The following is a 20,056-nucleotide window of genomic DNA, read 5'->3' on the forward strand; positions in this document are numbered from 1 at the left end:
CTATTGACAAGGAAAGGAGATCAGTCAGAGGCCGTTTGATAGGTATAGGCAAAAACAAAAAACAATTGGTTACAAGCATTTGCAGTTTTTGGTTGTGTTATGGGCAAGAAGCACCCGGAACTCTGCTCAGAGCTATTCATATATTAGGACATGATATATAACTCATATAAAGCACTTGGTGGTACTGCCTGGTGGGGATTCAACGAGGAGTTCCGGAGGCGACTGGCCTTGCAACCAGAAATAGGCTGGGGATATGTTGTCACAAAAGCAATTTCCCTCTCCAGCAGCTGCTACTGGACAACCTACAAAATTCAGCGGTCGTACGCAGACCCTGGGCCTGTTGGTTGTTTAACAAGGGACACTATTGCTTCTATGGACTGTGCAAATACAAGCACGAATGTTCCGCATGTGGAGGATCTCATCCCGCTGCGCCGTGTCCTGGCCTCCCAGGAAAATTGCCAACCAAACCCCCTCAAACAGGATGCAAGAACCCCTTTGAGCGCAGTTGCAATGGTTAGACAAGTCTCCTAACAAAGATGCAGCAGGTCAGTTACATTTCGGTTTCATATACAGTTTCATCTCGTTTAAATTTCTTCATTCAATTATTGTCTCGAAAAATTTTAAATCTGCTTGTGAACAACCGGATATTCTCCGTAATAAGATCAAAAAAGAAGTCACGCAAAGCAGAATTGCCAGTTCTTTTCAAGCCTCTCCTTCTAAAAACTTTAGAGTTTCACCATTGGGTGTAATTCCAAAAAAGACCCTGGCACGTTAGTCTTATTCATCATCTGTCATATCCTAAGGGGGATTCTGCCAATGACATAATTTCTCTGGAGGATGTTTCAGTGTCCTACACATCTTGTGACAGAGTGGTTGCACTGGTCCGGGATGTGGGAACTGGAGTATGGCTAGCAAAATCTGACAATGACTCCGCCTTTCGCTTATTACCGTACAACCTGATTGCTTCCATCTACTGGGATGCCAAGTGGACAATGATTACTATTACGATATGTGCCTCCCAATGGAATGTTCTATTTCATGTTACTACTTTGAATTATTCAGTTCCTTTTTTCTCACGTTAGTGGTAAGGTGAGAAATGGGCCATCATTCATTACTTGGGTGACTTCCTTTTAGTCAGTCACAAAAATTCAGATTTATGCCAAAAGTTACCAAAAATGGGCTAATGGAAAGTGGAGGGTGCTAGTACAGCTCCTTCCTAGTATTAAAAGTAGGCAGTGAGCCTTTCTCCTCCTCTTTCCCCTGTTCGGGTCTCGGAGATGCTCGACCCACCCTCCTTCCCCTGTTTGATTTCAATTATACCATTGATAATGCAAGTTGTATTTTTCTAGATTTGCAAGTCACAGTAAGATAAAGAAAGGACACATGGTTATGTAACGGCTCCGTGATTGACTTGCCTGTGATTACAACAGAACATTTGGTGCTGAGTGTGGTTTAAGAAAGTTAAGTGCCTTTCTTATTGTTAAAGAAAAATATTAATAAAACTGTGACTGACCTTCACCCTTCAATTCGTGTACTTGTTTTATTTGTTAGGATGCAGAAGCTGTGGGTGGGAAGGCGCAACGGTGGGTTATGCTTGGGTCGCTGTAGTCAAGATCTGAGAAAGGGACAATAAAAACACACTCAGAGACCCTCTTCATTGGGTCTCAGTTGAACATCTCGGCCCATGTAACCCTTGCAGGGTGAAACCGAACCAATAAATTATCTCTTTATAAAGCAGGGTCCGGCCATTAGAGGAGGGGATACAAAAATATCAGAAAATTAGCAATTATATAAATCAGGTTTTAATGTTACATGCAATATTTTTGTTTCTGATACAGATCATTATTATTTTTTTATTATCACTCTACATCTTATTTTTCTTCTTTGTTGCATTATATACTCAAACTTTTATTTGATTCCTACTTCTGTTCTTCTAATGCCCTTTTCTTCACATGGAAATTAGACTTATTCAGACCCGCGTTCTTTATATAAGTATAAACTGGGGATAGCACGACAATTCTTTTTGTCAAATTTTCACCTTTTTCACCCTTTACAATGCATTAGGTTAAATCCGTAAATCCCACTGCAATATTTTATAGTTTTTCTGTAATTTGTGAGAGGTTGTCTCTTTGAAGGATGAGCTCTAGTTTTCATTAGTATCACTTTAAGCTCAATTGATCATTGAGTTTTTGATCACTTTTTATTCGATTTTTTTTTACATTACTCCCACCCCCCACCAGACACATGCACATGCGCACACTCTGCAGACATCCTTTTATAGCACTCTCCCTGTGAGGTAAACACTGGTATATTTTTCAACTTTTTACTTGGCAATGTGTGTTATAATTTTATCAAACTCCTAAAACAGGAGCTTCAAAGGAGGAGAAAGTTGGCAGACACGGGACTTTCAGAGTGTCCCCAGCAGCCATAATTATTATTCAGTATTTTACAGTCATGACATAGTGGCTGATGGGTTGGCAGAGGGATGAACCACTATAAAGAGTGGATACAATTGTATCTAATCTACACAATTGAAGAAAGGAGTAATTCAGCTCAAGGCAGAGTAGGCAAAAATAGGACAAACCTTTATTGGACAAACTTTAAATATCCAAAACATAGCACACACCTGGCACACCAGTGGCGGCGATCAACGTGTTTCAACTAAAAAGTCTTACTTTTTAAGACTTTTTGTTGAAACGCGTTGTTCAAGAAATCCGATAGCTGCCAACTTCTCTGGTTTTCTGGACTTAGCTAGTATTTCTGTTTTTGCCTCCTACGGTGACTCATTCATAACAGAATCACCAGCTATACCGCAGATCCTAGGGTACTCAATAGCAGGAAAGAATTGTAAAAAAAAAAAAAAAAAGTGTGCAGATTTTTTCCTCTATATCTCTGAGGCTGTAGGGGGAATTTTTTTTCTCTCAATGGAGATAAAGCAATTGTCTGATCGTGTGGAGCAGCTCGCTATGGAAGTGCGGGGAATTTCCACCTACCTTGCTCATTCACATGCTGCTGAACCAAAGATCCCTACTCCTGATGTGTTTTTTGGGGATCGGTCTAAATTTTTGAATTTCAAAAATTATTGTAAAATATTTTTTGCCTTGCAGCCTAACTCGTCAGGGAGCTCCGCGCAGCAGGTTAAAATTGTTATCTCTTTGCTGCGTGGCGATCCCCAGGATTGGGCGTTTTCTTTGAAAGCAGATGATCCAATTCTGAATAATGTGAACACATTTTTTCAAGCCTTGGGGTTGTTGTATGATGAACCTAATGCTATTGATCAGGCTGAAAAGACCCTGTTGGCATTGAGCCAGGTCCGAGATTCTGCAGAATTGTACTGTCAAAAATTCCAAGAGTGGGCGGTCCTTACCACCTGGAATGATAATGCCTTGGCAGCTCTCTTTCGGAAGGGTTTGTCAGAAGCCATAAAAGATACTATGGTGGGATTTCCTGTTCCCTCTGGTCTTGACGATTCTATGTCATTAGCCATTCAGGTTGATCGGCGTTTACTGCACGAGAGGTGTTGCCATCTGTTGAACAAATGTCTGAACCTATGCAATGTGATAGAGTTTTGTCCAGGGAGCAGCGTCAGGAGTTCAGAAGACGTAATAAGCTGTGTTTTTTTTGTGGAGATGCCTCGCATATTATTTCTGTCTGTCCTAAACGAGAGAAACGTTTTGCACACACGTTTTCTGTGGGTGGTGTTCAACCTAAGTTTCTTCTGGCAATCACTCTGATCTGCTCCCTGTCCACATTTTCCGCCAAGGCTTTTGTGGATTCGGGAGCAGCCCTGAACCTAATGGACTTGGATTTTGCTAAACATTGTGGATTTCCTATGACACCTCTGCGGATGCCTATCCCTTTGAGGGGGATTGATGCTACTCCTTTGGTGAAAAATAAACCTCAGTTTTGGACCCAGGTGGTAATGCGGGTCGCCCCAGACCATCAAGAAAATTGCAGATTTTTGGTGTTGAATAATTTGCATGATACCATTGTTCTGGGGTTTCCCTGGTTGCAAATTCATAATCCAGTTTTGGATTGGAAATCTGTGTCTGTGGTGAGTTGGGGTTGTCAGTGTGCCCTTAGTGAGGCTCCGTTTTTTTCCACCTCTCCTCAGTTGCATGATGTTCCTGACTATTTGGCGGATTTTTATGATGTATTTAGTGAGAATAAGTCTGCGTCTTTGCCTCCTCATAGGAGTTATGACTGTGCAATTGAACTGAGCCCGGGGTGTAAATTTCCCAAGGGTCGGCTCTTCAATTTATCTGTACCCGAGCATGAGGCTATGCGATCCTATATTAAGGAGGCGTTGGAGAAGGGTCATATTAGACCATGCTCTTCACCCTTAGGTGCTGTTTTTTTTTTCGTGGCCAAAAAGGATGGTTCATTAAGACCTTGTATTGATTATCGTGCCCTCAACAAAATTACTATTAAATATCAGTATCCGTTAGCCCTGATTTCGGATCTATTCTCCAGAGTTAAAGATGCTTGCTGGTTTACCAAGCTTGACCTCAGGAGGGTGTATAATCTTATCCGCATTAAGCATGGGGGTGAATGGAAGACGGCGTTTAATACTCTGGAGGGACATTTTGAGTACCTGGTGATGCCTTTTGGGCTCACTAATGCCCCTTCTGTCTTCCAGTGCTTCATGAACGATATTTTCCGAGACTTTGTGGATAAATACCACTCCCTAAGTTGCCATCTTCCTCTGAGTTGGTGCCCCTGTTTTTGCAACAGGTGGTTCGCTTGCACGGAATTCCTGAGAACATTGTATCTGACAGAGGAGTTCAGTTTGTGTCTAGATTTTGGAGGACTTTCTGTTCCAAGCTGGGAATTCAGTTGTCCTTCTCCTCTGCTTTTCACCCTCAGACCAATGGGCAGACGGAGAGAACAAACCAGACCTTTGAGTCGTATTTGAGATGTTTTATTTCCGCTGATCAGGATGATTGGGTTTCATTTTTGCCCTTGGCCGAATTTGCTTTTAATAATAGAGCTAGTTCTGCCACTTTGATGTCACCTTTTTTTGTAACTTTGGGTTTCATCCTCGATTTTCTTCAGGGAAGGTGGAGCCTTCTGCCTGCCCAGGTGTTGACACTGTGGTGGAGAGAATGCATCAGATCTGGGACCAAGTGGTGGATAAGTTATCTCTCTCCCAGGAAAAGGCCCAGCGGTTTTCCAACCGACATAGGACCATTGGTCCCCAGTTTAAGGTTGGTGATATGGTTTGGTTATCATCAAAAAATATCGCTATGAAGGTGGCTTCTCCTAAGTTTAAGCCTAGATTTATTGGACCTTACAAGATTTTGGAGATTAATAATCCGGTCTCTTTTCGTTTGGCTCTTCCTGTTACATTTAAAATCCATAATGTGTTTCATAAGTACTTGTTGAAGGGGTTTGTTGAACCAGTAGTTCCTGGGGTGGCACATCCGGACCCTGTATTGGTTGAAGGTAACATGGAATATGAGGTAGAGAAGATACTGGATTCCCGTCTGGCGAGACGGAGACTCCAGTATTTGGTTAAGTGGAAGGGTTATGGTAAGGAGGATAATTCCTGGGTCTCTGCCTCTGATATTCATGCCAAAAGATTGGTGCGTGCCTTTCATTGGGCTCACCCTGATCGCCCTGGTGGCATGGATGAGGGTTCGGTGACCCCTCCTCAAGGGGGAGGTACTGTTGTGAGTTTATTTTCCCCTTCACCATTGAGGTCTGATGAACTCCCTCTTCTGGTGAAGGAAGGTAGTGAGGCTGATTACCAAGCACCTGGGCAGGATGATGATGACTGGGTGACGGGAATTACTGACTGGATATAAGGCAGCCGACGCCCTTCTGCCTTGCTGGTGATCTCTCTGAGGGATTCTAGGAGACCAGTCTGATTCCTGCTCTTCAAAAGCTAAGTTTTCTGCTCTACTTTTTGCATTTGTGTTTTGGTTTTGTTTTGCATTGTTTTCCTTGATTTCTGCCATTCCCTGCTGGGGTGAGCTGAATTCCTTTTTGCTCTGTCTTCAGAAAATACCTGAGTATTGATATAGTCTTTTTGAAGCCTAGCGTCTTCAGGGCTTTTTTCCCTATCAGCTGTTGGCTCTTGTTTTGATAGGGTTTTGGCGGATTACAGACAGCAGCTTTTCTATCCTGTCCTATCTAGTTAGCTTGGGCCCCATCATTTACTCAGCCTATCTTTCTATCTGTGTGAGTGTTTTTTCATCTTGCTTCACCGTCATTATATGTTGGGGGCTGCCTATTGCTTTGGGGTCTGCTCTGGAGCAGTTTAGATTTCCCTTTCTGTCTTTAGGCTATGTAGTTCTCCGGCTGTGATCGAGGGGTCTAGGGCACCGTAGGAACCCCCCACGGCTACTGCTAGTTGTTGTTGATAGGTTCAGGGGTCTGCAATCCGTAGGCTGCCAACTTCTCTGGTTTTCTGGACTTAGCTAGTATTTCTGTTTTTGCCTCCTACGGTGACTCAGTCATAACAACGATCCCTACTGGACGTGAATTGACTACGAGAGTCTCTTCAGACCGGTAAGCTGACTTTCACCATTTTTTTTCTAATCTACACAATTCTCTGCGAGCTAAACACATCAAAAGCAGCTGCACAAATTTATTTTGTAAATTTTTACCATGTATCAGTCTAGAGCAAGGGCGTGCAACTCCAGTCCTCAAGGGTCACAAACAGTGCATGCTTTCAAGATTTCTTTAGCATTGCACACAGTGTAGGAAGAGTCACCTGTACAGGTGATTAACACCATAACGTCGAATGATGGATATATCCGACATTGGGCACCTCCCCTAGTACTGGCTCATCGCACCTTTTACTGCCCACGACAGCTGATCTGATCAGCTGTCATGTGTCCCTAACAGTCACGAGTGAAATCCACAATCGATCCATGGCGGTTAACTTGTTAAAAGCCGCTATCAAACTCTGACAGCGGCATTTAGCATACACGCGCAGGAAGCGAGTCATCATCTCCGCCCATCAGCACCCATGTCACATGACCATCGGTCGCCTATAGGTTGGTATTACAACCCAGGGTCTGCAGGAGACCTCTGTGGTTGTCATTGCCGGATTGCTATGAGCCCCGTCCAGCAGTCAGCGCTCATAATAAGTGAGGTGAGCATTTCTGCTACATAGAGAAGAGCTGAAAAATGGCTCTTTGTAGCACAAGCAATTGGATGATCGCAGCTTCTAGTTTCCCATGGAGACTATTGAAGCAAGTAAAAAGTTAAAAAAAAAAACGTTTTTAAAAATATTAAAAAAATATAAAAGTTCAAATCACCCCCCATTCGCCCTATTCAAAATAAAACAATTAAAAAATACACATATTTGGCATTGCCAAGTGCAGAATCGCCCGATCTATCATTATATTAAAAGAAATAATCCGATCGTTGAACAGCATAGTGAGAAAAAAGTCAAAACGTCAAAATTACTTTTCTTTGTCGCTGCAGTTTTGCAAGAAAATGCAAAACTGAAAGTTCAAGATTGTATCTAAACAAAAATGGAATCAATAAAAACATCAGCTTGGTGCGCAAAAAAATAGGCCATTACCCAGCCCCAGATCCCGAAAAATGGAGATGCTACGGATCTCGGAAAATGGCAACGTTTTTTTTTTATGAACTTTGGATTTTTTTCACCACTTAAATAAAAAAAAACCTAGACATGTCTTGTGTCTATGATATAACAAGAGAACATAGAATGGCAGATTTGCAAAAATTTGCAAAAATTCTCTGCAGCCAAAAATATGGCAGTAATCAGCAAGTGCTGAACAACAAATACAGGGTTTTTACTCAATACTTTTTTTGCAAAAAAATGTATACCAAGCTGCCTCACCAACGTCAAGGTAACCCGTGTCGAAGCAGTCCCTATCTAATGTATTTAATATCTGAACAGTGTCTTGACATGAACAGGATTCAGACAGGCTGCTCCACAGTGTGGGCTTATGGTCTGAGACAGCTCTTTTGTACACCTCACACAGGAGAGGGGTGGGGTCTCCCAAACCATGCTAAGCAAGGAAAAAATGGATTAAAAACACATGTGAAATGCACAAATGTGAACACGTCGGTCAGACAGTCTCAGACCATAAGCCCACACTGTGGAGCAGCCTGTCTGAATCTTGTTCATGTCAAGACACTGTTCAGATGTTCAGGTATTAAATACATTAGATAGGGACTGCTTCGACACGGGTTACCTTGACGTTGGTGAGGCAGCTTGGTATACATTTTTTTGCAAAAAAACGTATTGACTAAAAACCCTGTATTTGTTGTTCAGCACTTGCTGATTACTGCCATAATTTTGGCTGCAGAGAATTTTTGCAAATCTGCCATTCTATGTTCTCTTGTTATATCTTAGTTAATGGGTGGTGTGAACACTGTCTGACCGACGTGTTCACATTTGTGCATTTCACATGTGTTTTTAATGTCTGGTGTCTATGAAGTCCAAATGACCTGGAGAATCATAATAGCAGGTTAGTTTTAGAATTTAGTGAACATCGTAAAAAAAAATACCCCTAAAAAATAACTGTGTAATTGGAATGCACTTTTTTTTTGCAATTTCACCGCACGTTGAATTTTTTTTTCCTTTTTTCCAGTACACGATATGGTAAAATCAATGGTGTTGTACAAAAACAAGCCCTCACATGGCCATATTGACTAAAAATTAACAACGTTATGGCTCTTGGAAGAAGGGGAGCAAAAAATGGAAATGGAAATGCAAAAATGGAAAAGAGTTAAATTATCGCTTGCACAATACTGTGGAAGTCCTGAAAACCTCTGCTTTAGAGACTGTGTAAAGCCGGGATCACACTACTGTGTGTGATGTGAGAAACTCACAAGAGTCACAGGACTAGAGTGTGCGACTGTATAGAAATGCATGCAGCCTCACGCTCCGATCCTGAGTGCCGGCGGCAGCGGGTGTTGATGCGAGAAACTCATGGGAGTTTCTGGCATCATGCAAATTGTCTCTTCAGAGAGGAAGAGGACTAGAACTCTAGTGCCACCTATTGGAAGTAGCAATCCTAAAAGTCAATATCAACCCTTTAATGAGCCTTGTTACATGACTTAGGATAAAAGCCAAAACCAGAATCTCAGTTTGCAGTTTCGGGGTACTGCCCCTCATCAGTGCAAAGTGTGAGATCAGGTTTGGCTGTGTGAGAGGCGTCTGACCGATATCCAAGAAGTATCGTTTCTCCTTGTGGAGAATGACATGCTAAGCATGCTGAGGTGAGGAGACTTAAAGCTGCAATGCTCCTCTGGGAATTATGCAAATTGTCGCTTCAGAAAACTGAGATTCTCGTTTTAGCTTTTATCCTAAGTCATGTAACAAGTGATGTGATTGGGTCACCGAGGAGGAAAACAAGACCAAGCCAAGTCACAGAAAAACCAGAAAGGTTGGTAACTATGTTGATTGCACTCCTCTGATCCTAACCACACAACTAACAGCAGCCGTGGAGCGTACCTACGATGATTCTAGATGCCTTGTCACAGCCAGAGGACTAAATAAGCCTAAAGCAAGAAAAGGGGAAATCTAAACTCCCCCAGAGCAGACCCCAAAGGAATAGACAGCCCCCACACATGTATTGACGGTGAGACAAGATGAAAGCACAAACACAGGTAGGAAAAAATAGGCTGAGCAAACAATGGGGCCCGCACTAACTAGAAAGGACAGGAAAGGAAAGATACTGTCTGCAATCACGCCAAAAAACCCTGCAAAAATGTCCAACACTTCTGATAGCAAAAAAACCCTGAAGTCACTAGACTTCTCCCACTATATCAGCACTCTGGCATGTTCTGAGAACAGAGCAAAAAGAGGCCAATCTAATAAGGGACAAAAAGCAAAATGATACATTGTTAGGTGTCGGAGTCCTGGCACTGCACAGCGGGAATCCAGAACCAGACATCCTGCGGTCTCCCATTCTCCTCCAACCGCTCGGACTCCTGCTCAGCATTCTCGGCGAACCAGGGATTTCCCTCAGACTTGTTCTGTGTGTGTATGGTGATGGATGCATGGACTGGTGGCTGACTTATTTGAAACCCCTTCCCTCGGTTATTTCGAATGGTGACAGATTGTTGGGTAGTCAGCTCCAGATTGTGGCAAGCTACACGCCACTGTGCCTCCTGCACTGCACACTAGCGTCCGACGGTGCTCGATCATTCCGCGCCGTCGTTCAGCGGCCATAGTAATTGCCGCGCTGCAGTAGCAGCGTCCTTGGCGTCTGCGTTTGCAACGTCATTCGCTGGTTAGCCTGTGAAGTGAACAGGGCCAGCGTCCTCATAAGTCTATTGTGTTAGCGACTCTGTGTGTGAACAGAGCCGCTCTTAGCGTTCGGGTGACGTTAACCCGAGCGCAGTACTTCACCTTTTGGTGCATTCGCCATTACTCAGCAGCGGTCTTGTCACCTACCGCACGGTGGACCCCGGGCGGCGAACGCACCCCCTATCATTTATATCTGGTGCGTTCCGCCGACCCTAACATTACACTAGCACCAGGGTCTGGCTAGTAATGGCGGATGAACAGCGACTGCTGCAGTACATCCGGCAGCTGCAGGGCAGGTTGGCGGCTCTCGAGCGTTCAGCCTCAGCTGCGGATGTTACTGCAGTCGCTGTTCAGGCAGCCACAGAGGCTGCCTCCCGTGTGACCACAGCCATCCCTGCCCCGACTTTGTCCCACCTCCCGCTGCCCGAAAAGTTCTTGGGTGATAGTGCTGCTTGTAGGGGTTTCGTAAGCCAGTGCTCTATACAGTTGGAGCAGCTGGCCGCCCGATTCCCCTCTGAGCGGGCTAAAGTGGGATTTATCATTTCCCTTCTGTCGGGCAGGGCTTTGGAGTGGGCCACACCGCTGTGGGAGCGTGGTGATCATGTGGTGCAGTGTGTCTGGCGGGTTCTTAGACACGCTGAAACAGGTCTTCGCCCAACGACACGCAATACCCCTGGTTATGATGTCTACACCAGTCACCGTCAGAGTGGTGAACGGCACTACCCTACCCTCACAGATAACTCACCAGACCGTTCCCTTAGTACTCTCAGTGGCCCCGTCTCATCAGTCTCAGTGGCCTCGTCATGCCCGAGGGTATTGACCAAGTACTTCTAGGGGTTCCCTGGCTGCGGTTTCACTCCCCCCATATAGAGTGGTCCTCAGGGAGGATTATTGGGTGGAGTAAATCATGTGAGGGTAGATGTCTGAGGGAGTGCGTTCAGGTTGCCTCCACCGAGGTTCCTGCTGATCTCTCCTCGCTCCCCAAACACTATTGACAGTATGCAGACGTGTTCTCCAAAAAGGCGGCGGAGACCCTTCCACCGCATCGCCCCTATGACTGTCCTATTGACCTCTTGCCAGGTGCTGAGCCACCCCGGGGTCGAGTCTATCCCCTATCTCTCCCAGAGACTGAGGTCATGTCTCAATATATCAGGGAGAATCTGGCAAGAGGATTCATTAGGAAGTCAGTGTCACCAGCAGGGGCGGGATTCTTCTTCGTCCAGAAGAAGAGTGGGGAACTACGTTCTTGCATTGATTACAGGGGTCTTAACGCCATCACCGTTAAGAATAAGTATCCTCTGCCCCTGATATCAGAACTGTTTGATAGGCTACGAGGAGCGAGGGTATTTACCAAACTTGATCTGCGGGGAGCTTACAACCTGATTCGCATCCATGATGGGGATGAATGGAAGACGGCATTTAACACCAGAGACGGGCACTATGAATACCTGGTGATGCCCTTCGGCCTCTGCAATGCCCCGGCCGTCTTCCAAGACTTTGTAAACGATATCTTCCGGGATATGCTTACCACCTCGGTTGTAGTCTATCTGGATGATATTCTCATCTACTCTCCAGATATTGACTCCCACCGGAGAGAGGTTTGCAAAGTCTTCGATCGCCTGCGGGCGAACTCCCTCTATGCCAAGTTGGAGAAGTGTGTGTTTGAGCAGGAGTCCTTGCCTTTCCTGGGCTATATCATCTCCGCCCAGGGATTGGCCATGGATCCTGCCAAGCTACAGGCGGTGATGGATTGGCAGGAAACTCATTCTCTCAAAGCGGTGCAGCGCTTTATGGGGTTCATAAACTATTATCGCCAATTCATTCCCCACTTCTCGACTTTGGTAGCACCCTTGGTAGCCCTCACCAAGAAGGGAGCAAATCCCAAGTTGTGGTCGGAACTGGTCTCCAAGGCCTACTCCTCCATTAAGTCCCATTTCGCTAGTGCTCCCATTCTACATCGCCCCGATGTAGACAAGCCCTTCATTCTGGAGGTGGATGCCTCTTCCGTCGGTGCTGGAGCGGTCCTGTTCCAGAAGGACACGCAAGGTCGGAAGCATCCATGCTTCTTTTTCTCCAAGACCTTCACACCGGCGGAGAGGAATTATGCCATCGGGGACAGGGAGTTGCTAGCGATGAAGTTGGCCTTCTCGGAGTGGAGACACCTCCTGGAGGGGGCTCGCCACCCTTTCCAGGTGTTCACCGACCACAAAAACTTGGTATATTTACAAACAGCCCAGCGGCTAAACTCTCGCCAGGCCAGATGGTCTTTGTTCTTTTCCCGGTTCCATTTCACCCTCCACTTTCTCTCCGGGGAGAAGAACGTCCGGGCCGATGCTCTCTCCCTCTCCGTGGTTTCATCGGAGAAAGAGAAGGAGGAGCCTCGGCTGATCGTCCCATCTGAGAGCCTGAGGACTGTGGCTCCGGTTGCCCTTGAGTCAGTACCTCCGGGCAAGACATTTGTCCCTGCCCGTCTGCGACCGGAGATCCTCTCTTGGGCCCATTCGTCCATAGTGGGTGGACATTTTGGGACAAAACGGACCTCTGAGCTTTTGGCGAGGATGTACTGGTGGCCACATATGGCCCGTGACATCAAGGACTATATTGAGGCATGCGTCTCTTGCGCCCGGAATAGGTCCTCTCGGCAGCGGCCCGCTGGGCTTCTTTTTCCTCTGCCGATAGCAGACAGGCCCTGGGAGATGGTCGGTATGGACTTTGTGGTGGGGCTACCCAAGTCCAGCGGCAGCACGGTCATTTGGGTTGTCACCGACCATTTCTCTAAGATGGTGCACTTGGTACCTCTCTCCCGGTTACCTTCAGCGCGGGGCCTGGCAGTCTTGTTCATCAAGCATGTTTTCCGCCTGCACGGCATGCCGGACAAGATTGTCAGTGACCGTGGCCCTCAGTTTGCGTCCCGTTTTTGGAGAGAGCTCTGTTCTCTACTCAGCATTGAGCTGAATCTCTCCTCGGCCTATCATCCCGAGACGAATGGGTTGGTAGAGAGAGCCAACCAGACCCTGATAACATATCTTCGACATTTTGTCTCGGCCAGACAGGACGACTGGGCATCCTTGCTGCCGTGGGCAGAGTTCGCGTTGAACAATGCTGTGGCCGACTCCACCGGTCAAACCCCATTCCTCCTAAATTACGGTCAGCATCCGCGCGTCCCTGTGCCCATGCCCGTGTCTTCCACCGACTCCAGGGTGGCAGACTGGGCGGTGGAGGCACGTGACATTTGGGATCGCACCCAGGATGCTATCCGAGCTTCCAAGGAGAGAATGAGGATCTCCGCTGACGCACACCGGCGTCCGGCTCCAAGCTTCTCCCCTGGCGACATGGTATGGCTCTCCACCTGAAACATTAAACTGCGGGTTGAGTCGCCCAAGTTCGCGCCACGATATATTGGACCATTCAAGGTCCTTGAGCGACTTAGCTCGGTGGTCTACCGCCTGGCTCTTCCTCCACACTTGGCCATCTCGGACGTGTTCCATGTGTCCCTCCTCAAACCAGTTCACATGGCCCGGTTTTCCGAGCCATCTGCCGGATCATCAGACTTATCGTCTGACGAGTTTGAGGTTAACACCATCGTGGGGCGCAGGTTTGTCCGTGGCAAAAAATTTTATTTGGTGGACTGGAAGGGTCATGGTCCCGAGGCTCGGACCTGGGAGCCGGTGGAAAACATTCCCGCACCGCTCCTGATCGTGGCTTTTGAGTGCTGTGGTGCTCAGAGGGGAGGGGTCCCTGGGGGGGTAATGTTAGGCGTCAGATTCCTGGCACTGCACAGAGGGAATCCAGAGCCAGACATCCTGCGGTCTCCCATTCTCCTCCGACCGCTCGGACTCCTGCTCAGCATTCTCGGCGAACCAGGCATTTCCCTCAGACTTGTTCTGTGAGCCTGGATGTTGCTGCCACCTCTGGTGCAGCAATGGTGGCGCAACCTGCTTTGCAGGGAACTGCTCCGGAGGCTAAGTCCTCGTGCCGTGCTACTGGACATGCCCGCAACTTGTCTTCTCAGTGGAGAGCAGGGGTCACATGTGCAGGTCCTATGTCGGATCTGATTGGTCCTTCCTATAGTACTGGAAGGTCCCGGAAGCGCATGGCTATAAAAAGCCCGCATGGCGGCTCGGCCATGCGCTAGTGTAGCATATTATGCTGTGTGTGTATGGTGATGGATGCATGGACTGGTGGCTGACTTATTTGAAACCCCTTCCCTCGGTTATTACGAATGGTGACAGATTGTTGGGTAGTCAGCTCCAGATTGTGGCAAGCTACACGCCACTGTGCCTCCTGCACTGCACACTAGCGTCCGACGGTGCTCGGTCATTCCGGCGCCGTCGTTCAGCGGCCATAGTAATTGCCGCGCTGCAGTAGCAGCGTCCTTGGCGTCTGCGTTTGCAACGTCATTCGCTGGTTAGCCTGTGAAGTGAACAGGGCCAGCGTCCTCATAAGTCTATTGTGTTAGCGACTCTGTGTGTGAACAGAGCCGCTCTTAGCGTTCGGGTGACGTTAACCCGAGCGCAGTACTTCACCTTTTGGTGCATTCGCCATTACTCAGCAGCGGTCTTGTCACCTACCGCACGGTGGACCCCGGGCGGCGAACGCACCCCCTATCATTTATATCTGGTGTGTTCCGCCGACCCTAACACACATACAGTCACATAAGAATGGAAATACAGCACAGCCCCAGCCGGGGCTGGCTGACCACACAAAAAACTGAATAGACCAAATCAAATGTGAACTTTAGCAGAGACACTTAGCTTGAGAAGGCAGGAACTGAACTGGAAACTAAAACCTCAGGAGGTAGGAAAAAATCACCAGCATGGGAATAGGGAGTCGGCTGTCTTAAATCCAGTCTGAGACTCCAGATGTCCAATCCTCCTCCTCATTATCAGGTGGCAGGTCTCTGTTAATTAGATCAGCTTCATTACCTCCTGCCTCCACCAGAGGGAGCCCGGAAAGAGAACTCACAACTCCTCTGTCAGCACAACCAGCTCCCTCACCAGAAACCGGAGGCAGACCAGAAAATGGGTTCACAACAAACAAGGCTCGTTAAAGGGTCGACATTGACTTTTAGGATTGCTACTTCCAATAGGTGGCACTAGAGTTCTAGTCCTCTTCCTCTCTAAAGAGACAATTTGCCTAATTGCCAGAGGAGCATTGCAGCTTTAAGTCTCCTCATTTCAGCATGCTTAGCATGTCATTCTCCACAAGGAGAAACAATACTTCTTGGATATCTTTCTCACATCACACACGGTAGTGTGATCCCAGCCTAACTCACAGGCTGGATACGATGTTTTGTGAGCTACACAGTCTCTAAACCAGAGAGGCACAACTCCAGTCCTCAAGGGCCACCGACATGTTTTCAGCATTTCTAAAGTATTGCGCAAGTGATAATTTAATTACAGAAACATATCCACTTCTCAGCTAAGTGATGGCCTAAATATGTACAGGATTTTTGCCTGTAAATGTGAATGGAGGGATGGAGTAATGTGCGCCAAATTCATTAACAGACGTGTGCTTTTTTAATGAATGTGACAAATCTTTCAACTACCGTCTGCCATCGCCAAACATGTATGCCAGCCAGGAGCAAACATTTCTATCGCAATTTACGCAACTTTATGTCATCTTTTAGAACTGATTTCTCAGACGCACATGGCTGTGCCCCATCCTATTTGAGCTCATCCTATTTTTTTGAAAAAGATTGGCAGAGTTGGCTTGGACTGCCATAAAAATGTTACGAAAACTCCTTGATGAATTGACGCTATGAAGTATATTAGAAAGTTGTAAACCCTTTTTATTCATACAGATATTAAGCTTTATTATACAAATCTGAAAACATTTATTTTTAATTTGAGCAAGGCTTTACAATGAGCCTGAAAAGTCACCCAATTAAGAGCACCCAATGAATAAGGTTCTCTTGTCTCCGTCTGTCAATTTACCATCTGTCCCTTGTCATGGCTCGACACCTTCTTGCAGGTTAATGAAGTACACCGACATCACTCATTATTGCACCACTGTATGAAATAACCCATATTGAGGTGGAAAGTAAGTTATTGCAGCACATTAAGGCACAATTACTGTAAGTCCCGGCCGTCTCTGAGCAGCGCGCATCGGTGGGAGTTAAATATATAAAAGACGCTCGAGGCTGCTCAAGTGGTTCAGGAAATGCTGAAGTTAATATCATTCTTTGTCGGTGTTGCTATGGCAGCGTGATCGCTATTCACTGCTTTATCAATACAAATTTGCTTGAAAACTGTAGGAGAGGAATATGTTTCTATACAGGGGAGCAAGACTTTTCTAGTTGAGTTCTCAACATAATTATGACCCAAAAAAAATGGAAATTTGGCGAAAAATTTTGAAAATTTCGCAATTTTCCAACTTTGAATTTTTTATGCCCTTAAATCACAGAGATACAGCACACAAAAAGCTTAATAAGTAACATTTCCCACATGTTTACTTTACATCAGCACAATTTTGGAACCAACATTTTTTTCCTTAGGAAGTTATAAGGGTTAAAAGTAGAGTTGAGAGATACCGTCCGATACTTCAAAGTATCGGATCGGAATGGATCGGACGATCTTTAAAAAAAGTATCGGTATCGCCGATTCCGATACCGGAAGTCCCATTCAAGTCTATGGGACTTCCGGTATCGGAATAAGAAAAATCCTGTTTTTCCCTTGTACAGCCTCTCTGGGGTCTGTACGGGCCTTTCGGGGGGCAGTGCCGGCCTGCCAGGGGGTCTGTGCAGGCTCCGGTGGTCTGTGCCGGCCTGCCGGGGGGCTGTGCAGGCTCCAGGGGGCTGTGCAGGCATCGTCCGATGGGACTACAAGTCCCATCGGGCGATGCCTGCTACCATGACAGTGATTGACACATTAGCCAATGATGGGACAGTAGTAGTCCCATCATCCGGCTAATGTGTTGAATGTAAAAAAAAAAAAAAAAAAAAATTACATGCTACATACATACAACATGCATACTACATACATGCTACATTCATACTACATATATACTACATGCAACATACATACTACATGCAACATACATACTACATATATACTACATGCATGCAACATGCATACTACATATATGCTACATACATACTACATATATACTACATGCATGCTACATACATACTACATACATACTACATATATGCTACATACATACTACATGCTACATACATACTACATATATACTATATGCATGATACATACTACATGCTACATACATACTACATATATACTACATACATACCACATACATACTACATACATACTACATACATACTACATGCTACATACATACTACATATATACTACATGCATGCTACATACATACTACATGCTACATATATACTACATACATACTACATACATACTACATGCATGCTACATACATACTACATGCTACATACATAATACATATATACTACATGCATGCTACATACATACTACATATATACTACATACATACTACATGCATGCTACATACATACTACATACAGTACATACTACATATATACTACATACATACTACATACATACTACATGCATGCTACATACATACTACATGCTACATACATACTACATATATACTACATGCATGCTACATACATACTACATGCTACATACATACTACATATATACTACATACATACTACATGCATGCTACATACATACTACATGCTACATACATACTACATATATACTACATGCATGCTACATACATACTACATACATACTACATACATACTACATGCTACATACATACCACATATATACTACATACATACTACATACAATACATTCATACAATACATACATAGACATACAGTACATATAACATAGAGTAACATACTTACCAATACTTGTCACATTGTTCCCCGAAGCCATTGTCTTTTACGGAATAAATATTAACATAACAAACCACAAAAATACTCACCCACGATCCGAAGCAGTCCACGAGTGTGTCCCACGACGATCTTGGGTAGAGAACTGCAGCATCAGCTGTTGCTGCCGTTCTCTACGGGCTGCAGGAATCCAATGACGGAAGGTAGGTATCCTTCCACACTGTATTCCTCCGCCACTTAAAAAAAAAAAAAGTCCCTAGTCTCACTTTATGCCATTGCTGGACTTTTTTTTTTTTTAAGTGGCGGAGGAATACAGTGCGGAAGGATACCTACCTTCCGTCATTGGATTCCTGCAGCCCGTAGAGAACGGCAGCAACAGCTGATGCTGCAGTTCTCTACCCAAGATCGTCGTGGGACACACTCGTGGACTGCTTCGGATCGTGGGTGAGTATTTTTGTGGTTTGTTATGTTAATATTTATTCCGTAAAAGACAATGGCTTCGGGGAACAATGTGACAAGTATTGGTAAGTATGTTACTCTATGTTATATGTACTGTATGTCTATGTATGTATTGTATGAATGTATTGTATGTAGTATGTATGTAGTATATATGTGGTATGTATGTAGCATGTAGTATGTATGTAGTATGTATGTAGCATGCATGTAGCATGCAGTATGTATGTAGCATGCATGTAGTATATATGTAGTATGTATGTAGCATGTAGTATGTATGTAGCATGCATGTAGTATGTATGTAGCATGTAGTATGTATGTAGCATGCATGTAGTATGTATGTAGTATGTATGTAGTATATATGTAGTATGTATGTAGCATGTAGTATGTATGTAGCATGCATGTAGTATATATGTAGTATGTATGTAGCATGTAGTATGTATGTAGTATGTATGTAGTATGTATGTAGCATGCAGTATGTATGTAGCATGCATGTAGTATATATGTAGTATGTATGTAGCATGTAGTATGTATGTAGCATGCATGTAGTATGTATGTAGTATGTATGTAGCATGTAGTATGTATGTAGCATGCATGTAGTATATATGTAGTATGTATGTAGTATGTATGTAGTATGTATGTAGTATGTATGTAGTATGTATGTAGCATGTAGTATGTATGTAGCATGCATGTAGTATGTATGTAGTATTTTTTTTTTTTTTTTTAACATTTAACACATTAGCCGGATGATGGGACTACTACTGTCCCATCATTGGCTAATGTGTCAATCACTGTCATGGTAGCAGGCATCGCCAGATGGGACTTGTAGTCCCATCGGACGATGCTTGCACAGACCCCCGGACATCAGCACAGCCCCCCGGCAGTCCGGCACAGCCCCCCGGCAGGCCGGTACAGACCCCCACAGGGTGCACAGACCACCGGCAGGCCGGCACAGCCCCCCGGCAGGCCGGTACAGACCCCGGGCAGTCCACACAGCCCCCCGGCAGGCCGGCACAGCCCCCCGGCAGGCCGGCAGAGACCCCCGGAAGGCCCGAAATGACGGCGCATCATGATGCGCACACACCGCGCATCATGATGACGTCAGGCTGTCAATCAACTTTGAACTTCCGATTCCGATGCCGACTTCCGATATTGAAAAAATATCGGAAGTCGGTATCGGAATTCCGATACAGCAAGTATCGGCCGATACCCGATACTTGCGGTATCGGAATGCTCAACACTAGTTAAAAGTTGACCAGCGATTTCTCATTTTTGCAACACCATTTTATTTTTATGGACCACATCACATTTGAAGCCACTTTGAGGGGTCTATATGATAGAAAATACCCAAAAGTGACACCATTCTAAAAACTGCACCCCTTAAGGTGCTCAAAACCACATTCAAGAAGTTAATTAACCCTTCGGGTGCTTCACAGGAATTTTTGGAATATTTAAAAAAAAAAGAACATTTATTTTTTTTTACACAAAAAAATACTTCTGGTTCAATTTTTTTTATT

This window comes from Dendrobates tinctorius, unplaced genomic scaffold, assembly GCF_039654945.1.
Source record: "Dendrobates tinctorius isolate UK_male_01 unplaced genomic scaffold, ASM3965494v1 ptg000095l, whole genome shotgun sequence".
In the NCBI taxonomy this organism is placed as follows: domain Eukaryota; kingdom Metazoa; phylum Chordata; class Amphibia; order Anura; family Dendrobatidae; genus Dendrobates; species Dendrobates tinctorius.